This window comes from Vidua chalybeata, chromosome 4, assembly GCF_026979565.1.
Source record: "Vidua chalybeata isolate OUT-0048 chromosome 4, bVidCha1 merged haplotype, whole genome shotgun sequence".
In the NCBI taxonomy this organism is placed as follows: domain Eukaryota; kingdom Metazoa; phylum Chordata; class Aves; order Passeriformes; family Viduidae; genus Vidua; species Vidua chalybeata.
In genome coordinates, this window is record NC_071533.1 from 485955 (window position 1) to 506513 (window position 20559).

Consider the following 20559-nt stretch of genomic DNA (forward strand, 5'->3'; position numbering starts at 1 on the left):
ACAATCAAAATCCAAGGGTCATGTGCACCAGGGCTGGCACAGGAAATCCCATCCCACAGCTCCTAGGACAGGCTCATCTCACCTACAGTGTACTCCCTGCACTTTCCCCTAACTCTGTGTTCCACTTGTGAGCACCTTTTGCTCAGACAGGGAATGTACCTAACTCATCTGTCCTGCACTGGAAGCTGCTCTGTCTCATGGCTGGGACAGCAGCAGCTTCTCTGCTTAACAGCTTTTAAACACTGTTTCCACCATTTTTCCATCTACCTTTGCTCCATTTTGAGAATTACACTACAAACAGGACTCCTGTTAGCTACCAGAAAAGTGAAATATCATTAAATTATTTTGCTGTATGGCAATCAACCACACTTCTCCCACCTGTCGCTCTTCAAACATGCAAGTAAAGCAGAATAATTTGGAATAGAGATCCTTAGTTTTTATTTTCTTCCCCCCCCCTTATTGTGCTTTATTGATAGGTGAAAGGCTAATTTAGTCTCAAGAATGTTCTGTGTCCACCCCAACTATTTCACTTCAATAAATAACCTTGCTGTGAATACATTTTAATTAGTGATTTCATAGTTGGAATTGTGCAATTGTAATACAGTAGGCGTGAGGACCTATTGAAGTAGTATAAAAGACATAATTATTTTCAAAAGCTCTGCTGGAATAACGCAGGTAAAAAAATCCCCTGCTGTCTCCTGTTTTCTGTGTCCAATCTATCATTAGCACTTCACATTCTCTCTGTATTTATCAAAGGGCAGACTACAGGTTGTGCAGGATGCTCCCACAGTGCTGGAGATTTTTCCTTCTTTGTTTGCTGTTCCTTGCTGAGGTCATTATAATGGAGACAAGATTTTTACTTCATTTGACAATTTTGTTCTAATTGACTGAAAGATATTACAAAGAAAAATGGGAACAAAACCTGGAGATGCAGAAGGATTTTCCTGATTCTCTGGGCCTGGCCTGGGATTCTTTCACACAACGTGGAATAAGTGAAGTAGGGCCTAAGAATAAAAAATCAAACCCTTGTCGTACATGTTACTGCTGAAGGCAGGCTGGCAAGGGCTTTGAGGAGTGAGCAGAAGAAATGTCTTGAAAGAAGCATCAGCTCATTTCAGATCTGAATTCAAACTTGCAAGCAAGATGCTGGGCTAGAGGAACTTGGTATGAAATGAAGGGTCGTGACAGTGTCTGGGATGGATTAAATCAGGCACTGGTTACCTTTACTGGGATGCAGCTCACTTAATTTGGCCGTTGCTCTCAGGACACGCCCTGTGGCACAGAAGAACAAGAGTGATAAAGGCCAGCTGGATTTTTCAAACAGGCTGCATTTGATTTACATGCTCCCTTGAAGGCCCTTTTTGTCTTTTATGCAAAATTATCATGTTTAAGAAAACTGCCAGAACTTCACTGGCATGTCAGTGAAAACAAGAAAGTTGTCCTTAAAATGAAGGCAATTTACACCTACTTAGAGTGACTACAGTTAAGGAACACGTAGGTATGAGCTGTCATATCTGCTCCCTTCAACTCCCTCGTGGTGTGGCTGGGGACATTCTGGCAAGACTGCTGCCCTGCACAGTCTGAGGGAGTGGGCTGCCTTCAGCTGCCTCGTGTGCTGCCATCTGAGCCAGCCCTGCCAGCCCCAGCCAGAGCAGCCCTGCAGCAGGGGCTCAGCAGCACTCAGTGCCTCTGCAAAGAGGGGAGCCACGGGGTGTGCCCAGGCTGCTCCTCATTCCTGGGACAGCTACCATGCTGGGTATTCCCACCCTACCTCTGTGTTCCCATCTCCCTTTGGCTTTGGACTGTAAATCTCAGGATTAAGAGAGGAAGCAGCTGCAAAGCTTGGATACAGTCCTTGTCCAAGCTCAGGCCTGTCTCTGACACAGCATCGCAGGCTCAGGGGGCTCCTGGGCACGATGGCATTCCCAAGAGGGTAATGTGCTTTCCGTGCAGCCACGTGTGCCTCTGCAGAGGGAGCGTGGCAGTCCTGAGCTCTGCTCTCCCCTGGGCCTGGAGGTGGCAGCTGCCACTCAATGGAGTGTGGCAGCACCGTGCACAATGCAGCTGACTCTGCTCATGGTTCAGCCGGTGGCGTGGCTGCTTTGTCAGAGGCTTTGTGTTCACAGCTCTGCTCAAGTACCTGACCACAGTTAACAGGGAGAGAAAAGCTGATGGTCTCAGAACCAAATTCATAGGAAAAGCAGTGAAATGGGTTGATAGTCCATTTGAAACTTTACTAATTCAGAAAACAAGACTTTCAAAATCTTGTGAAATTAACAGATTACAAAAGCAATTCCGTGAACCTGCCATGCCTTTGAATGTGTATCTCACTGCAAAGGTTGACAGTGTCTCTGCTTCTCCTCTTGCAATGCAGACCTGGCCTCTGCCTTATTCATCCCTCATTTGTGTTCAGTTGTTTCACCATTTCTCCTGACTAGCTCTTAAATTTCTCAAATCTTAAACATCAGCTGAGAGGAACAGGACTGACAGAGAAGGAGCTTGCTGGTGAGTGACCTCCTCAGCACAGCACAGCAGCATCCCTCCCTGGCAGCAGACTGCTGCTAATTAATTACCTGTGCATGGCTCTGTCATCAAGAGCACCAAACATACAGGAGTCCTGTTTCCAAAGAACCTCAGAGTAAATTATGTATGGGTGTCATGGGATCCCCTGCCTGAATCCATCAATACTAAGGGCCTTGGAAGAGGAGGAGAAGGTTGAAAGATGGGGACTGGGAGTTCAGAAAGCAGTCAGGTCACTTGAAATACAGCAGCCCTAAAACCTGGATTGAAAAACAGGAGAAAAAGACAAAAAATAAAAAATAGTCCCAAATATGAATATTTAGTCAGTGATGCAAGAAATTAAGACTGAGGTGTATTTGCCTGTGCTTTTCTATAGAAGGCTTGGGAAGAAGTCTGAGCAATCTGCATAGACTTGAAAGGAACAGGTAGTAAAGCAACTCATCAGTAGAGAGTTTAAAAAGTAGAGAGGGGTGGATGAAGAGTTAAGATATAAAGGTCACTGTGCAAGGACCTTCCAAACTCTGTATTGTGTGCTTTCTTGACCATCTGAGTTCTAAAAGGGAAGAGAAGCACACTGAAGTTGCCAAGTGGCATAGACTCTGGTCTGTTTTGTACAGATAAAGTTCCCAAAATGTTGTGCATCACTGAGGAAATCAAAACACAAAGTTCTTCTGGGAAAAATAAAGACTGAAATCAAGAAATAAACAGAAAAAAAAATTATCCCCACCTGCTGCTTTGCAGTTGGTGGAAATTAAACATCTTAGATGCATCTGTCTGCACTGGACAAATAATTGCTGTTTACCATCCTAGGGGAAAGCTAGGAAAGCAGGGGAGATCATAATCCTCAGAGCATACCCCTCCTTTTCATGAAGTGTACTCAACAAAGCTGTGATCACTTAGAACACCTGATGAGATGCCTCCCCTGGTGACCAAAGCTCAGCTTTTCCCAGATATGGCAATCTTAAGAAGAGGAGAGCCAGGAAATTGTCCACTCCATTTCTATTGCTGAAGTCTGAGTGAGAACAGGAACTTCCAGCTGTTCAGGAAAAGGCAGAAGGATGCACCACGTGTTCTCCACCTCCCTCTCTGCTGCATTGGGCTCTCTGTGCACATCAGTAAGAGAAGAGGCTGAGTTCTATTCCTTCCTGATGTTCCAGAGTTCCAGAGAGGAGCAAGTACCCAGGACTGCACACCAGCCTCACAGGGAGTGCACTCTGGTCCTATAGAACAACCCCCCCTTCTCCTTGTACTTTATGAATGGAAGAATGAGATATTGGTGCTGGGTGGCTGAACAGAGGGAAAACAGAACTGCTGAGACACTCAATATTAGCACTACGCTTTTTGGGTCCCCAAATTAGGATGCAAAAGAAGAATGCGGTCCCTGCCTCAGCCAATGCAGAGGGAACATTTTTGCATATTTTTGATATGTGATCTTATCAGCAGACAGCTTTTTCGTTTCAGTAAAATAAATCCTTGTAATTCCACAGTACAGAAATCTGACAGTACAGAAAGGAATCTTTATGATGGCTGAAAGTCTTTGCACAGCCCATACCGCAGCTTAGGATAATTATTTATTACTGGTGTTACCATAGCTGAGCCTTTAATGCACTTGTGGCCAGTGGGCAGAAAATGAGCAATCCCCAGTGACAACAGCAAAAATGCACTTCTCCCACGGCAAGTAACTTCTTAAAGTTCCTGTCAGGCTGTAATATTTTTCCCCTCCATGCAAGGGTATTAAAATGAAAACTCTGGATATATAAATCAGAGTAGGGTGCGTTCACTCCTGTGCCAAGAGGGTGCTGAATGAATCCTGGGGATGTTAAAGCTGAGAGGGGCCTCCTAGATCATCCTGTTGTGCCTCCCTTCCCCTGGCCATGAACAGCTGCTGCTGTCACTGGAGCAGAATCCTAAACAGCACAAGGATGGGGAAGGAATGCTGAGCTCTCCCCTCCAGCTGCTCAGTTAGTGCATTACCATTTTCTACAAGCTATTTACTACAACAAACTACTTACTATTTACTTTTCTATACCTCTCCATTTTCTCATGTACCTTATCAACTACTCACATCTTCACCTCTGCAGTCACGGTGAACTTTCTCTACCTAAGTTTTTGTCAGATTGACCTTCCCTCAAGAAGGCCTTTTTCTCCCAAAGCATAAAAAGAACGTGCTTTGTTCTGGTTTCCATCCATTACATCTTTCAAATACTCAATAACTCCTTAGCATCTTTACAGTCACTACAGTTAAGGTATTTATAGACAAGCACACCCCTCCCTTTCTGCTCCAGTATGGAGGCACAGGAGTGACAGCCGTGTGACAAACAGCCGAGCTGAGGAACCACACGGGAGCCTTTCGGAGCCACAATGAGGAATTCTCAATCCCCAGTGCAAGCATGTGTGTACACACACAGGTGTGCCAAGGCAGAAGCAAAGAGAGAGGGATTTGCTGCATGGCTAATATTCCTCCTCCAGGAATGGTTCTCCTAAGGTGCTTTCAGAGCAGTCAGATGGATCTCTTGGTATGCAATTTTATCTAATTCCACTAGATAGAAACAGTCACTCTGGAGGTGAAATAAGTCACATGAAGTGATCCCATCCATCCCTTTGCCATTAGGCCCTGCAGGATAATGCCTCATGCTTTCTGCATTTGGCTGCCCAAGCCTTAAACAACAGGCTCTCCTTGCTTGCCTGCATTAGCACCTGAGGTTTAGCCATGCCATGCTTCCTTACTGGCTGGACCAGGACCTGCCAGTGCTCAGCAGGAGCTGCAGCCCCTTCGCTCTAGGTCTTCTCCAGCTGCAGCACCCAAGTTATCCGCCACCATTCCCCTTAGGTGGAATTCATCATCCACACGTGGCCCTCCTTCCTCCTGGTGTAATGGTACCCGTGTTTTCCCTAAAAGGGCTTTGCAGATGTGATCTTGAAAGAAATCTATCACAGCATTTTACACTCACAGCTGACTGCATTTCCTGCTTTTCCAAATGGAAAACTCTCTTTGCCATTTTCTTCTCTCATCAATTTGCTTATTACATTTTTGAATATCTTCAGACCATTTACCTGGTATTACCTTTCTGCCTCCTCAACACCGGAGTGCTCGCCTAGCATCTTGTGATGGATCACCTGGATGCAGGCTACTTTTTCTCACTGTGCAAATATATTTTTAACTGAGAGTTTGATCCATTTCCATGTACATTAAAGAGTATAACAGCTATTGCTGTTATCAGTAGCTGCAATGTACACATATCCTGAAGCAAACAGTGTTAATGCTGGTAGTATAAGCTTAGTAAAAGATAAAACTTAGTAAAACTGCTAGAAAAACAAAACAAGTCCAGTAGGCTCAGAAGAAAAGGCTAGCTGAATCCTCAGAGTAGCCAACTTAAATATTGCTAAATATAAAGTTTTATCCACTATAAAAACTTTACAGGAAGGTCTCACGTTGGATTTCAGTTTAGTTCAGGTCTGTCATTTTCAAAGACTTCTTTTGCTATAGTTCAAAGCTGCATAAAATAGGTGCAGAGATGGTAGCATAGCAACCACCACAAAATGAGTTTAAACACTGAGAAAATGAGCTTTTAGCTTTCTAATAGCAGAACACTCATATTCCTATCGTCTTGCTAGGTTTGAAACACCTGTTTCTATTTCAGCTGACTTTGCTTCGTTCTATCAGTACAGGAAGCTGCATGGCAGTACTGAACTGCAGTTAAACGAACCTGGTTTCTGTGAATATTCTTTGGTCATGGACAAACAGAAAACTGAATTGTGAATGGTGAGGAATCCATTTAGTTTTTAAATTAAATTAGCATTTCCTTGAAACAGAAGGGTTGTTTCTGTATGAAGCAGAATTGGTTCCCAGAGTGGGCACAAGAATAAACCTACTTCTTCCTGCTGACTCAGGAAAATCAAATAAATCCAAACATTCACCGCTGTGATTTTAAAAATCAGTTTTGAGGTTATGTATGTGTCCTGTCTGCACAATAACATGAACTCTGTCAGAGCAGCTGAGGGACCAAGAGTTCAGTGTTTTGGCACCTTGGTGACTTTCCCTGCTCCCCTGAACTGAGTTTAAAACTGGGACTGGTCTTGGATTTGCATCTTTGTTTGAAAAGATCTTGGTGCCTGGAGAAGTGGATGTGACATGCTGATTTAAACAGCATCTCCAGCTGGTAACATCTGCATGCCCATGCAGGCACAGAGCCAGAAAAGCGGTGGATCATAATCAATGAACGCTTAAAGTTTCATTTCGCATCTTTGTTAGGCTTGAAGCCTTTTGCCTTCTCCCTTATTTTTTTAAATGAGGGTGATTCTTCCTGCTGATGTATGAACTGCAAGGGACACAGAAGATCTCATGGGAGGTATCTCACACCAGGCACACCCTCCAGCTTGGATTATCCAGGAATGATATGATTTCTACCCCGCTGGAATCTCACTGTCCCCACACTGCAGTTAATGACAGGGGATCTTTGGTCAGTGCATTTTCACCTGCTCTCCCCCTCCTGGGCAGCCAGCCTCACAGACACACACAGGAGGACTCTAAACCTCCATCAGCCAAAATTAGATTCCGCAGCTGGGTGCGATCCTCGATCCTCGTTAACGAGGAACACCAGAGGCAGCAGGGACATGTCCAGGGAACCTGGATCCCTGTCAGTCCCCGTGCGGTGCCTGGGAAGGCAGGGGCTGGATGGAAGGGCAGGAGAAGGCTGAGCAGAGCCGGCTGTTCACACGCTGGAGTGCCTGAGCGCCCTGCAGGGCTGCCGGCCCCGGCGCTGTGTGAGAGAGGGCGGCTGCGGGGCCGGCAGCTCGCTGCCCCGGCACTCCCCCACCGCCTGCGGGGCGCAGCTCACACGCCACAGCCCCTGTGCCAGCGGGGCCCCAGCACTCGTGGCTTCCTTGTGGCAGGGCCACGAGGCAGGATGGAGAGCTTCTGGAGTGCCCTCCAAGGAGCTTCCACCTCCAGGCTTGTGCACAATGACCATCATTCCCTCCTCTTACACCCTGCACGCAAACCTTAACTTCCTCTCCCGCTTGTTCCCTACCCAGTTTTCCACAAAAAGTCAAAATGAGAAGTCCTTGAAGAGACCCCCCCCCCCATTGAGAAGCACTAAGCTGCTACCACTTAGACATAAAACCCCAAAACATAATTATAACTCCACTCAATCTTTTGCATGACTAAACTTCTAGGACACACCTTACTATGGAGTTTTCCTTTTCTAACCCTAACGTTAAGTTTTCCTCTTCCAACAATAATTGTGTTGGCAGCATTTCAATAGTTCTAGAAGTGGTGTTATAATTCTCCTCACCAACGCGTGCAAAGCCTCTCAAATTACAGAGGCTTACAAGGAACCCAAATTCTTACATCCGGGTTACAGCGGATTATCCAAAGCCCCGAGGTTATGCAAACTGGCTGTAGTCATGCAGAGCAGAGCTCTGAAGAACATACTGATGTCCTCACTCCACACCTCATTCCTGTTGGATGGAAAAGACAGATCCACTGCCACAATCAGCACTCCTATTTATGACTGACATCAGCTTTCAATATATGCTGCTGACTCATCTTCATTTTCCATAAGCCTTCTGCATTGGAATGTCATTGCCAAGGCCTTATTAGCAGCAAAATAACAGCAACACAAAGAACACTTGTGTTGGATAGTTACTGATTATTGAAAAACGTTATTAAAGATGTCAAGTGTTCATGTCATTCTAGAAAGCCCCAAATAAATTTGTCAGAGCTCCTTTCTAACTGTTCTTTTGGGTCTAATGTATGTACTCTTGTATTTACCAATACAGGGGTGTGCTGGGAAGTGTTTATTTTCCCTGCTGTGTTTATAGAAGCTGGAAATGTCTCATTATTTAACCACTGTTAAACAATATGTCTGTTGGGAACATACGAATACTGAAATCCAAGAAATGGTTGTGGAGAAACACTCCACTGAGTGCTCCATGTTAAACCAGAATCATACAGATTGATGGCTACAAATGCAGTGAGGTGTCATTAACTCACTTTTAAATAACCCCTGGATGTGCAAATTAATGAAATGTAAACTCCACAGAAGTGCAGAGAAACCCACTCTGCCAAATATCACCTGAGTTAAGAGCCAAAAATTGTCACTTCCAGAGCACAGACCCCTCCATTAACTGGGAGTTTTCTGTAATTCTTCTCTTTCATTGAATCTACCTATTTTGGGACCCTGGCTAGTACAGCCAGCCACAACCTGCTCTTTCCCACTCTTTCCAGATTCCTGAAGTGGCAGAGAGCAGAAAATGAGACACATGGCTCCAGAGAGGAGGCCCTGGCTGCCAGCACAGACTGCCACATCAGCAAAGGGAGAGCCCCTAGGGATGCATCTGGACTCCCAGGAGGAGACCTGGCTTCAGGTACAAAACCTGGATGGAAAATCTAATTTACAGTGGGAAAAAAACCAAACTCACTCATACATTCAACTATTTGATAGCCCATATTCATGTCCTGGACACAGGGTTTTTTTTCCTACTCCTTTTTGGATCTCAGGATTCTGTTCATGTTGGTTACTTTTCTTTCCTGTTCTGTGAAGAATTCCAAGATGCCAGCAGCAAGAAGCTGCTGTGAGGCTCCCTGGATCACTTCTGTTGGGAAACAGTCAGTGAAACAAGGAGTGCCACAGATTTCAGCCTCGCTGACTGAGCTCCAGGGCTGAGTACAACATTACAGTGGGGCTGGTCCTTAGTGTCACTACTGGAATAGAGATGTAATAAAAATATTTTAACCATCTCTGTACTTCCACAGCTTAGGCAGGATAACGTAGGAGAGATTTCAGGCAGTAAATAAGTATAGGAAAGAAATTTAGGATATGAACTTGTTTTAAAGGGGCACGGATCTTTCAGTGCTCCAACTACCCAGGGGGTTGAGACAGATGGAAGTCAGAGCCTTGTGCTGACAGCACAACAAAACCAGAAAAGCACAAAAGTAAAGGAAAGCGTGATGATAACTGTGCCCATGTGTCCCCCAGGAAAGACACACAGGATACAATCGGAAATGCAGGGGATTTCATGCACCCCAGACATCTCTCTACAAGCCCTGCGTCCAGCACAGACACCACAAACCTGGGTCCTTTTTCTTACGGGTTTGTCCAAGCCCCTCTGTTAAAGGAGAGCTCACACTTGCTGTGACCTGGTTACTGAACAGAAATGTGTGAGCTAAAAAGAGACTTTCCCCCTACAACCTACAATTAGGTAATCTTCAAAATTAATTTCCTTCTCATCTGACGAGGCTCTGTTATGTGGTTTGGCGTGCATCATTGTGTGTATTAGTCACAGCCTGACTGAAGGGAAATGCACCATCAAATTTACTGTAAGAGCAATTTTCCTTAAGGTACATCAGCACAGAGAAATTGGCAGACCCCGAATACACGGCTTAGAACCATCAGTTATACAACATTGCCATCTATGGGAGCCCAGGGTGTAACAGATTTATGACAGAAACACGCACGCTGCTGTTCTTTGGCCCTATCATTTTTTTTAGCACAGCATCTGCTTTCCTAAAACACTTCTCTTGAACATAAAAGCTTTATGCCACCAGGAGAAACCAACCTACTGTCCTCTCATAATTTAATTTATTTCTTTCAAGCCTACCCTTCAAATTGTAACAAATATCTCTATTACTGCTATTTAGCTTTTATGTGATAATTTCAGTTCACAGTAGCCCTGCTCCAAATGTGTCAGCATTTCTGTCATGCTTAGAAACAACAAATAAACACAACTTAAACTCAAGTGCACACAAGGCAGCAGCCACATCACTGGGTATGAATAGGCAAACAGCATTTGGAATATTATTTCTAAAGTGCCCCAAAGTCTTCAGAGAGCAGAGATGTATCTCCAAGGTATCATTACAGATATTTTCAAATGTAGCCTGCAGACCATTAGTGCCACAAGTCAAGTAGGAATGAGCATGACAAAGAAGTACAATGGTTAAGTATCAAGTTGTTATTCACTTGGAGTGCTCATGGATTATTCCATCCATGTTTTTCTTTGCTCATTTTAATTCATGAAAAGAAAATTCAGTTTTCTTTCCATTAGAAAAATCTATTTTAAAAAGAAACCTCAGTCAAAAGATGGTTGGAGAGCAATGATCACAGGGCATTGTTGACACCGAACTGTATTGCATATTCAAAACAAAAAACCCAACCATTCCTTCTGCCACCATCCTGATATTTTAGGGTTAGTGATCAAAGTCCATAAGCAATTCCTACCTCAAGCAAAGGGAATCAATAGCAGTGAGACATCACAAGCATTTCTTTAGCTTGTTAACTCTGTTCTAGCAGATGTTGCAGAAAGAATTCACATCTCTAGAGAAGGCCAGTTCAAAGTAAATATAACATCATGATCTTGATTTCCCTTGTTAGACTAGAGCATTTTCAAGTCTTTAGCCTCCATTTTGCTGAACCCAGGTCTGTGTGGGGTTTTTTTTCATTTTACTTTGAAGCACAGCCTAGTCACATCAGTCTAAAAATAGACCTTAGGGCATACTTCCATTCCCATTTCAGGATTTCCCACCCTACTGGAGCATTAGCACGAGGCCTCCTCCTATAGCACCAGATAAAGGAGAAGACAAATTATAACAGGATGACCTAACATTTTTTTGAAAATTGCTAGGAAGTGAAACAAAACACTGCACAACAGACTAAAGCTCTGCTTGTGTGAGCTAACCTGGCAAAAAGTAATCTTTAGAATGCAATGGAAGCTTGATATCTAGATGGCAAGGACAGATAGCAAAAAGAGAAAGATAAATGTTCTTTGTAGTTCCTCCTTTGAAACTACCATTCCTGGTTTCACCTTTAATTCAGAGGTGCATTAGAGTATGAAAAGAGTCTCTGTAGACATATTAAAGGGGACTCCCACTGGAGCTCTGGTCTAATTAAGCTACTCTATGAATCATTCCAGTTTGACTAACTCAAATTTTCTTTTAAAAAATAATCACTTATTACATCAAACTGAGAGTTCAAGCCTCTTTGGTTTTAATAACCAAAGACAAAATGCTTGGGTTTGAGATTTGTAAGCAATCACTTCATTTTACAGATTGTACTCTTTATGATGATTGCTTTGCCAGCAGCTGGCCTGCATTGCTCTCCATGAGCAGCCCCTTTCCCCTGCCCACCTTAGCAGCCCTGCTACAGCTCAGACAGGGCAGCAGAATGCTGGTGTCGCACAGAGATAATTGTCCCAGCCCATGGAAATCATCAGTCACCATTTTGGTGCTGGCTCGGCTGCAGATCAGCAGGAGCTGGAATGGCTCTGCTGAAGTTCCTGCAGGGAACAGCAGAGCCCTGCCCAGCCCTGTCAGGAGCCCCTTGCAGGTGCTGTGAGCAGTGCTGTACAAAACGTGTTACCACCCAAACCAGCCCCTGGCCCAGCCTGAACTGGGGCTGGGAGAGATGGACAACAGGCTGACCCCACTTCTGTCTGCAGCACTGGGCACCAGAGAAACCCTGTGGTGGTCTCTGGTGAAGCACAACCTTTCTGAGTCACACAGCAAATGATTCCCTGGGCTTTCACAGAAAGCGGAAATGGGGGCACTACCAAAGTTCCTAGATCTGGTTTTCTGCCAGTTTGCAATGCAGGGGGGCAGCAGCCAGCTTTTCTGGGTGAGGCAGTCGGGTGTATGGGACCTGCACCTGATCTTAGTCTTGGTTTTCAAGGATTTACAAAACTAGACTGACTTGCTTACCAGCAGGGAGGTCACAAGAAGAGTCATCATGAAAACAGAGCAAAGGGGACACAGCTCTTACAGTGTCACGTGTTACAGGCACAAACAACAAACCCAAAGGGGCTGAGCAGAGCTTAAGCTTTCTCGCTGCTTTAGTCTCTCCTGCTACATTAAGGTGTGGCCTGGGAAAAAGCTCTTCTCTCTCTAAGCTCCAGTCCTGCCCCCTTGTACTTCCCAGGAGCTGTCTGCTGCTTCAGGCCAAAGCAGAACCTGGGAAGGATTCTGTTAGGAAACTGTGGGGCAGAGCCCAGGCGGCTTCATGGATACACAAAGACATCCATCTCTCTCGCACACACCATGAACCCTTGGCTCAGTGTCACGTGGGAAGTGCTGACAAAGATCAGGCTGTGGATTAAGCACAAACTCACTTCTTGCTTTGATGGTATCTCAATAAGAGAACTTATAACACTGCAGTTTATATCCTCATAGCTGAGTAAGCACCTAAGACATAAAACAGTAATGTAATTAGAGATATCTGGAGCAGCTCTAATGCTAGATGTAAATGAATGTAAGTTAGTTTAACAGATATTTCCACATTAGTTTCTACCAGCACACTCTCTGAAACAGATACATCCAAAGCCATACAGGAACAAAGCCACACTAGAATATCAAAGTTATCTTACAGAGGAATAAAAGCATAAGATAAAGGTCATTACAGAACTGGTATGCACTGATTTGCCTTCATCATCTGTACAAGTGTGTCCAGACATAAAGAGGGGATAATAGAAGCTGGAAAAGAGACGGTATAGCTGGAGAAAGCCAGCAGTCAGGGAATACAGCTATTTTTTACATTTTTTCATTTTCATTCATTTTTCATTTTACTGAGCAGCATTTTTGCTGTTCATGTTGTTGCAAATCAGCACTTCAGGCTTAAGTGGACCACGACCAACCTGTTCTCCTCTGACATCTGGGAAACAAGAATAACCCAGGACAAGGCAGGCACTGCCACTACAAGACATGAAAGCCTTAACTGAGGTCTAATGCATCAAACTCAGCTCCAAGTGTATCCATATTTCATCCCTACATTTCTGATTCTGTAAAACCTGTAACACATTTTGAGCCAGAGCCAAACCCTAACAATTTACTGAGACATCAAGACAACAAAATAGACTTTTCTTAATGAAATATATGGATACTCAAAGAAAAACAAACCACATTCTGGTATGCCTTTATGTTTCTTGCACTTTTGATGTGAGTGTAATTAAGTTCTGCAAATCTCAAACTGCTGCTGGAGAATTAAGACTAATCTATAACTCTTATAAGTTGTCACAGTTCCTCTGAAATCAAGGGAGGTTTTGACAATTTACACCATCTGAGGAAGTGCTCTGTGTGTCTAATAAGACACACTGCTGTTTCATTACAGGCAGGTTCAGAAGCAATCTCCACAGCTCAGGAAAAAGCTGGTTCTGCCAGGAGGAGTCTTTTTTTTTGTTCTCTTAAACTCATTATGAACTTCAGTGTCAAAAGCCATCTTTCTTTTGGTAGAGGCATAAATGTGTCTTCAGCTGAAAGAAAAGGTTCTGTGTACTGCAGTCAGCTTTGAAGCGTGGCCTTGGTGCTGCGAGGGGCTTTTTGAGAGGAGAAGTTGGGAGTGCCTATTCCAGTGTCCTCAGAGCACTGGAATAACAGGTGGGGAGACTGGGAGCAGCCAGACCACAGAAACTCAACACAGGAGCAGCACAACATCAATCCAGATATTCCTGTGGAAGTTTTCAGACAGTCTGGAAGAGTGAACCAGGGAGATACCATATGTTCACACACTGATTTCTGAGAGGATTTGCTTGCTCTGCATCATACTTAGGAACATGATTTAGTGGTAGGCTTGGCAGTGCTGGGTTACTAGTTGGACTCCATAACCTTAAAGGTCTATTCCAACTTAAATGGTTCTAGCATTCTATATTTCTAACCACAGAACTGCAGGAATTGTGTGTCCCACATCTGCTGGTGTGAAGGTGAATACTTTAAAAATGTGTACAGACATTGCAGTGATAGGTGTGTAAGCTGCAAGAAGATTTGGGCAGAACACAGCAACACTGACTTTCACCTGTCCAACAAAGCACAGCAACAAACAACCACCTAAAACAACCCCACCAAAACCCAAAAAAGCCAACTGCTGTCAAACCCACAGTTCAGAAACCAGAAAGTCACGTTTTTCAGAAGGTTTTGGGCAAAGCAATGGTAGGTTCCAGCTCTAGGTTCTGTTCTACCAAAATAATAATAAGCTGTTGTGATTGCCTGCCTGTGCAGGGAGGAAATAAACCACACGAGGATAACAGGTACAGAATAATGTACAGCACCCAGTGCCAAATCCGTGCTGCAGGTTAAGAGCCAGGAAAACTTATCTCCTGGGCCAAGGATCTCAGCATAAGTGTGCTGCCTCATTCATAGAGTGCTTTATTACTAGGATTTGTCTTATTTTCTTGTTTCTCTCCATCCACACTTCATTTCTGTTTCTTGCTGTCCTGTTTTCTTTCTTATCTATTTTTCCCCTCAAGCAGAGCTGGAGAATTATATCATGACCACAAGGACATTCCAGGTAACTCAAATGCATTTGTGACCGAGCTGGAAGAGTTCAATTCTCTCCACTACCCAAAGGAGAGGGAAGTGAAAATTCCAACAGTATTCTGGTCTCCCAAGGGTTGGTGTGCTCTTTCTGCTACAGAGAGTTGGAGCAATTCTGCCAGCAGATTCCCACATGTTTCTCATGAGGGCAGACCCTGGCACAGTCATTCTCCTGATCCTGCACTTAAAATGAACCACCAGCAGAGCAAACAGCTCTGGGGGCAGCGTGAATCCACAGCCCTGCCTCTTCATGTTGAATTCACCCAGCTCAGCAGGGCTTAAGCCAAGGATTTCAGTTCAAAGAGTGACTTGAGCATCTGAATTAAAACACACTCTCAACATTTGTGCAACCACTTGGCCGCTGGCCCACCCGGGAACATCCGCGGCCGTGGCAGGGGGCAGAGCGCTGCTCCTGCCACATCTGGAGCAGCACAGCTGTCCCTCAGCCAAACCCTCCCTCTCCAAGTGCAGCCAGGAGCCAAGGATAGCAGCACCGAGAGCAACAAACAGCTGGTCTGTTTCTTTTCACAACATCATCCAGCAATGGAAGCTCTGGCAGGCTTTGGACAAACTGTACCAGAAGATTTCCTGGTGTTGGGAAGAGACTCTTCCCAACTTGTAACTCAATTTGGCTCTTTTAGTTTACAGCCTGACTGAAGCTCTGACCTTCATACAGGATGCAAGGAAGCACCTGCTCACCACCCAGCTGCAGGGGGATCCCCAAGGCCAGCATTCACAACAGTCTTTGGAAAACAAATCCCAAATCCACAGCCAGGCCATAGGTGCAAGGCATTTTTAAAAGATCTCCCAGCAAGTGCTTTGTAATTAGAAATTGCAGGAAATTACTCAGATGTGGTTTGAATTTTAATTTTCCCTCTGTTTCTAATTTAGCCAGAAGGAATCAATTAGTCTCCAGTCTGGAATCTCTACCATCTTTGAAACTTGGATATTCTCAGAGAGCAAACAGCTCTTCATGTAGAAGGTCCCAGCTGAAGGATGTAAATGGGGAACTGCAGGGAACACCATTTATTTACATTGCTTTGGAAACATGAAAGGTTGAGCTGACCCTCCTATGATTCAAATCTGAGTTTACAGCGTCATTCATCATCTCAGAACGGGTTTGTTCCCGTCTCCTTGAACAAAACTATTTTCTCCTCACATTTGCTGCACAGAATTGGCTGAATTTCAATTCCAAGGTGTATTGTACAAAGAACAGTTTTGGAGTGAAAGATGTCAGGCTGGCAAAAATTGAAAATTAGATTGGAATAAAATCTAATTCTTTTAATATAGCAAGTGTTTAGTTATGCCTTTGTAATACAATTTGAAGTCACGTAGCAGTCATGTTTCTTGGCTGTGGAGGTAGGTTTTGTCTCCAGCTGGACGAAATAAAGGATTTTAATAAGAAATTATGCAACAAATAGGTGGAACTTGTGTCACATACAGCAAGAAAATACTTTTCACCTCCGAGCACCGAATATTTGCTGGTGCCAGGGAGATCGTCTGTAACAAACTTGCTGGGTGACCCCTGCTTGATTTTGGTCATGCGCTAAAACCCACCTTTCATTGTACCAGGTGATCTTATCCGTGACCTAACAAGAGTAGGAACCCAAAGCCTTCCAGTGCTGGGATTTTGTTAAGCTTCTTTTTTTAGCATCTGGAGACGGTGAGGGGTGATGAGGGGCGCTGGGGGCACGAACATCCTCCTGTCAGAAAAATGATTCTGTCAACTTCTCCTTTCTCCGGGGCTTTCCGCTGCAGGCTCAGGTGTAAACCCGGGCGCTGGAAGAGGCACTTCCCTCCCGCATTTCGGGCGGGCGGGAGGGGAGGTGTTCCAGCCGCACGATGACAGGCTGTGCAAATCCTCGCGGAGCACGGAATCGATCGGGGCGGTGGGAGAGGAACGCGGCTCATCTCCGAACCAGCCTCGCCAGCATCCCCGCCTCGGCCGGAATGACATCAGAGCGGCTCCGAGCCCGTGCGAGTCCGCGGGCTGATTAGCGGCAGGAGCCGGGCGCTGCTGCCAATCACAGCCCGGCGAAGCCGCCTCGCTGCTCCCGCAGATCCGCGGGAGGCGGAGGCTGACTCCGGCGCTCGGGAGCGCGGCGCCGGCGGCAGGACCGCGAGCGGCGGCTCCCGGGCTCATTCCAGAGTTCTCGCAGCCTTCCTGCCGGAGCCTGGCGGCTCCCCGCCGTAATCCCCGGGTCCAAGAAGGAAGCTGCAATTGGAGCGGCGTGCCGAGCAGAGGTTTGACTCGTTCCAGCTGGCTGCTCGCTCTGAAAGGACAGGCTGGGTACAAATGAGATGTGACTGCGCCGGTGGAGTTCAGTGACTGGGGCCGGAGCAAGAAGAGCCTTCCTGGGATGCCGCTGACAGCTGCTGGCAACTGCAGACTCTGCCTGGTTTACCTGGAGCCCCGTGAAGAGCTTTGAATAGCAGGTGTCTCTTTGCTGCACGCTAGGAAGAGAAATTCTTCTCTAGGTAAGCTATTGCTCAGCTTCTCAACCTCTGGGCATCCATTCATACCAGCACACAGACAGTGCCTATACTCAGAGCAGGCACAAATACCCAGAGTGTGCCCAGTGGTCTGCCTGGAACCTAAGTGCTTCCAAAAGCAGCCTGGAGCCTGGCATTCCAAGGATTATTTGGAAGTTTGAGACAGTCTTGGCCACGTTTGCATGCAAGTGCCCCTGATGCAAAGGGATGTTGTTTCCGAGGGAAACAGCTGTCTGCCAAATATATGAAAGACCATGGAAGGGAGAGCACGGGAAGTTATGTGAGGGGGAAAAGAGGATACAGTTGCTTCTTTAGTCTTCTCCACATCCTTTGCTTTTACTTGCTCCCATCTAGTAAAGTTCAGCAGAACTACTGTACTAGAAGGACATGGTAGAAGCTTTCCATGGAGATACATTAAATACGTGCCAAAACAAGAGTAATTGTACTGTGAGGAAGCCAAAACTTACAGATCTGCTCTCTTCCACCAGTTTGATAGCAAACTATGTCAGCAACGTTTTTTTGTTTTAAACAGCATGATCATTTATAGAGTGGAAGCAAGGACTGTTAGAGGTAGTGAGAGGTAAACTGAGGAAATCAGTTTGGGCTCTTCAGAGCCCAGTCCAGCAGCAGCCCAGGGTTTTTATCTCACAGCTGGCACAGGGGCTCCAAGTCACTGCTGCTGGGAATGAACACCCACAGGAAAATGCTTAGAGGTGAATGAATCTCTTCCCTCAAGCACTGCACTGCTGTAACCACACATACAAGACCCCACACTCATGCAGCTCTCTTTTCCCCAGGGAATTTACCAGGTCGTTTTTTACTAACTCCTGCCACTCTCATTCACATTGCTTGAAGCCTCCCTCCTTCCCTCCATGTAATAAATGCTGCAGAATCAGGCCTGCCCCCCTGTAGCAGGTTACTCCACCTGTCCTAGCTTGGAATGCTCACAGAGATAAAAACTAGAAAGAGAGGTAACTCATTTTCACCCATTCCTTCAGCAGTTTGAATCATGGTCCTCCTGCCATAAATGTTCAGCCTGTGGAAGGAGAGCAGGATCTCCTTGTTCATCAAGTTTCAATAGTTGGCAACGTTTCCAGGCGCTCCCTGTCTCGCCCTATCCTGTCTGTGCACTCTGCCCATGCACCTTTTCCCCTCCACCAAGCTGCACTGCCTGCCTTGCTTTTGGAAATGCTGCTCTAAAGGAGGGGCTGGGGGTGGGCTGTAAACTGCCAAGTCTCATCTAACTAAGGAAATTCTTGGCTTTGAGTTCTCTCCCGAATCTTATCAATCAGATCCAGTGATCTGCTCAGTTGGGTTAGATGTTCCTCATGCCAGTGCTCAGTGCACAGGTTTACGACTGTCTGTTAGGTTTCTAAGGCCCTTTCCTTAGAACATGGCCTTTTTTTTTTGTTTCATAATAGATGCCTAATGTCTGAAAGCCTCAGAATTGAAAGCAGGAGTATCTTGGTGTGTTGTTGACACCACTCTCTTCTGCAAGGCTGGGGAAATGCTCCTCTCAGTTGCCTTTTATCAGAGTAAATCAAATTCAAAGGGTTACATTTCAGCAGAGAGCAGAATGCTTCAGTGACTGACCACTTGTGCACACACCCCCACATATAAATCCTGTTCAGACTGAGCACCCTATTCACTCACACTATCAAGTGCTGGAAGTCCTATTAAAACTTTATGGGTGTTTAGAGGCTGTGATATCTGCTGCATCACTCTCTGTAATGGCCATGATCAGACTTAGCACCGTGCAGGAATCATGAGCTGCTCTAGAGTTCAACTACCATATTCACTATGAGCAGGATAAAAATATGCTAACAGTAAGGATAGGTTTTTTTAGGGTTGCAGTACAGGAATTATCCCAGCAGTATAATGAGATACTTTAAGGAAAATGTGGCCATATATTGCAAACCCACAGCAATACTGAGCACAGAAAACGCTGATGAGTTACTATTAGTTCTGATATGAGTTTTCAGTTAGATAAACAAAAAATGGCATTTAACTCTCTATCCACAGAAAAAGATTTATCATTTCTCTACAAGCAGTAAAGGAAGTATATAATGAACTTCTACCAAAAAAAAAAAAAAAAAAAAAGTATAATTTCTCTTGCAAATCATTCTGATTTGCCCACAAACAATTCTGCTTTGATTGCCTCTATGACCACAGGGCTGGCTGAGCTTCAGCTGCATGAATACTCTGCTGTTTGCTTCCATCAAGTGTTTGCCTTGCAAAGCTTCCATAATCACAGAATCTAAGAAAGGTTTGGGTTGGGAGGGACCTTAAAGAGTATCTAATGCCAACCCTCTTCTGCAGCTCCATAGGTGCATCCAAGAAACTGCTTTCCATACCCACAAAATTGGCTTTTCTGAACAAAGCAACCCCTGGGCTGAGAGCAGCAAGGCATTGCAAGCTGGGGCCTGGATGGCTGAAGGAAAGGTTACCTCGGAATTGTGCAGAAAGCTGCACTTGGTCCAGCCTGGGGAGTCATTTCAAGAACAGGACATTGAGCTTGGGTGAGCCAAGGGCTCTCCACACTTTCCAAGGGGAGGGCAGCCTGGGTTGAAGCCATCTGCAAGTGTTAAAGAGTGCAGTGTAAGGTGGCAGTTTATCAGATCCCGTGTTCTCAGGCCTGGGATGCAGTTGAGCAGCATTAGAGCAGGTGGAAGGGCTGGACTCTTAGAGAGAAGGAGGGTCTCTGCTAGAAATCAGGTGGAATGCCAAAGAGTCCTGTCTCCCATTTTGAGACAGGCTGAAGAAGGCACAGCTCACAGCAACAAGTCTCTCTCTCCTATTGAGATGTTAAAGCAATGCCCCTCACCAAGGTAAGCCACCCAGAAGAGTGCCAGGTGGAAATCCAGAATCAATTCTCCATCTATCTCAACATTCAGATTAGAAAAATGGAGCCATTTAAAAGCATTGGCTGCTGGAAGAAAATGAAAATCATGCATATCAATCCCAAAAATTTATTACAATTACTGTCAGGAATAATTACAATGGAATAGGAATTCCTACTGAAACTAACAGTTGCTATAGAAAAACAATAATATTTTACCTAAACAGCAATGCCACCAGAATTACATGGCAACAGCACACCAGTGTAGAAACCATGTCAGTATTTGATGAGGAAAACACACTGGCACTGGAAGTGCCATCATGGATGGCCTTTTGACCTCAGTTCTGAAAGGAACAGAGACGTATTTAAACCTATTTCCTTCCCTCTGGCTACAGAAGGGGTCACAACTGCT

The 20559-nt window shown here is 45.2% G+C and overlaps 1 protein-coding gene across 7 annotated transcripts in view; it reads left to right on the top strand.

The window, feature by feature from the left end:
* Window positions 1-20559, top strand: part of NDST4 (N-deacetylase and N-sulfotransferase 4) — a 98007-nt gene that overhangs the window by 13384 nt on the left and 64064 nt on the right. For 3 of the 7 annotated variants that reach the window (XM_053941306.1, XM_053941308.1, XM_053941309.1), the window contains exon 2: window positions 8750-8889. The gene's annotated coding sequence lies outside the window, so the exon portion shown is untranslated. Of the gene's footprint in view, window positions 1-6192; window positions 6284-8749; window positions 8890-16810; window positions 17294-20559 lie in introns of those variants that run through there. The other 4 variants (XM_053941305.1, XM_053941310.1, XM_053941311.1 and 1 more) reach the window with 2 other exon arrangements.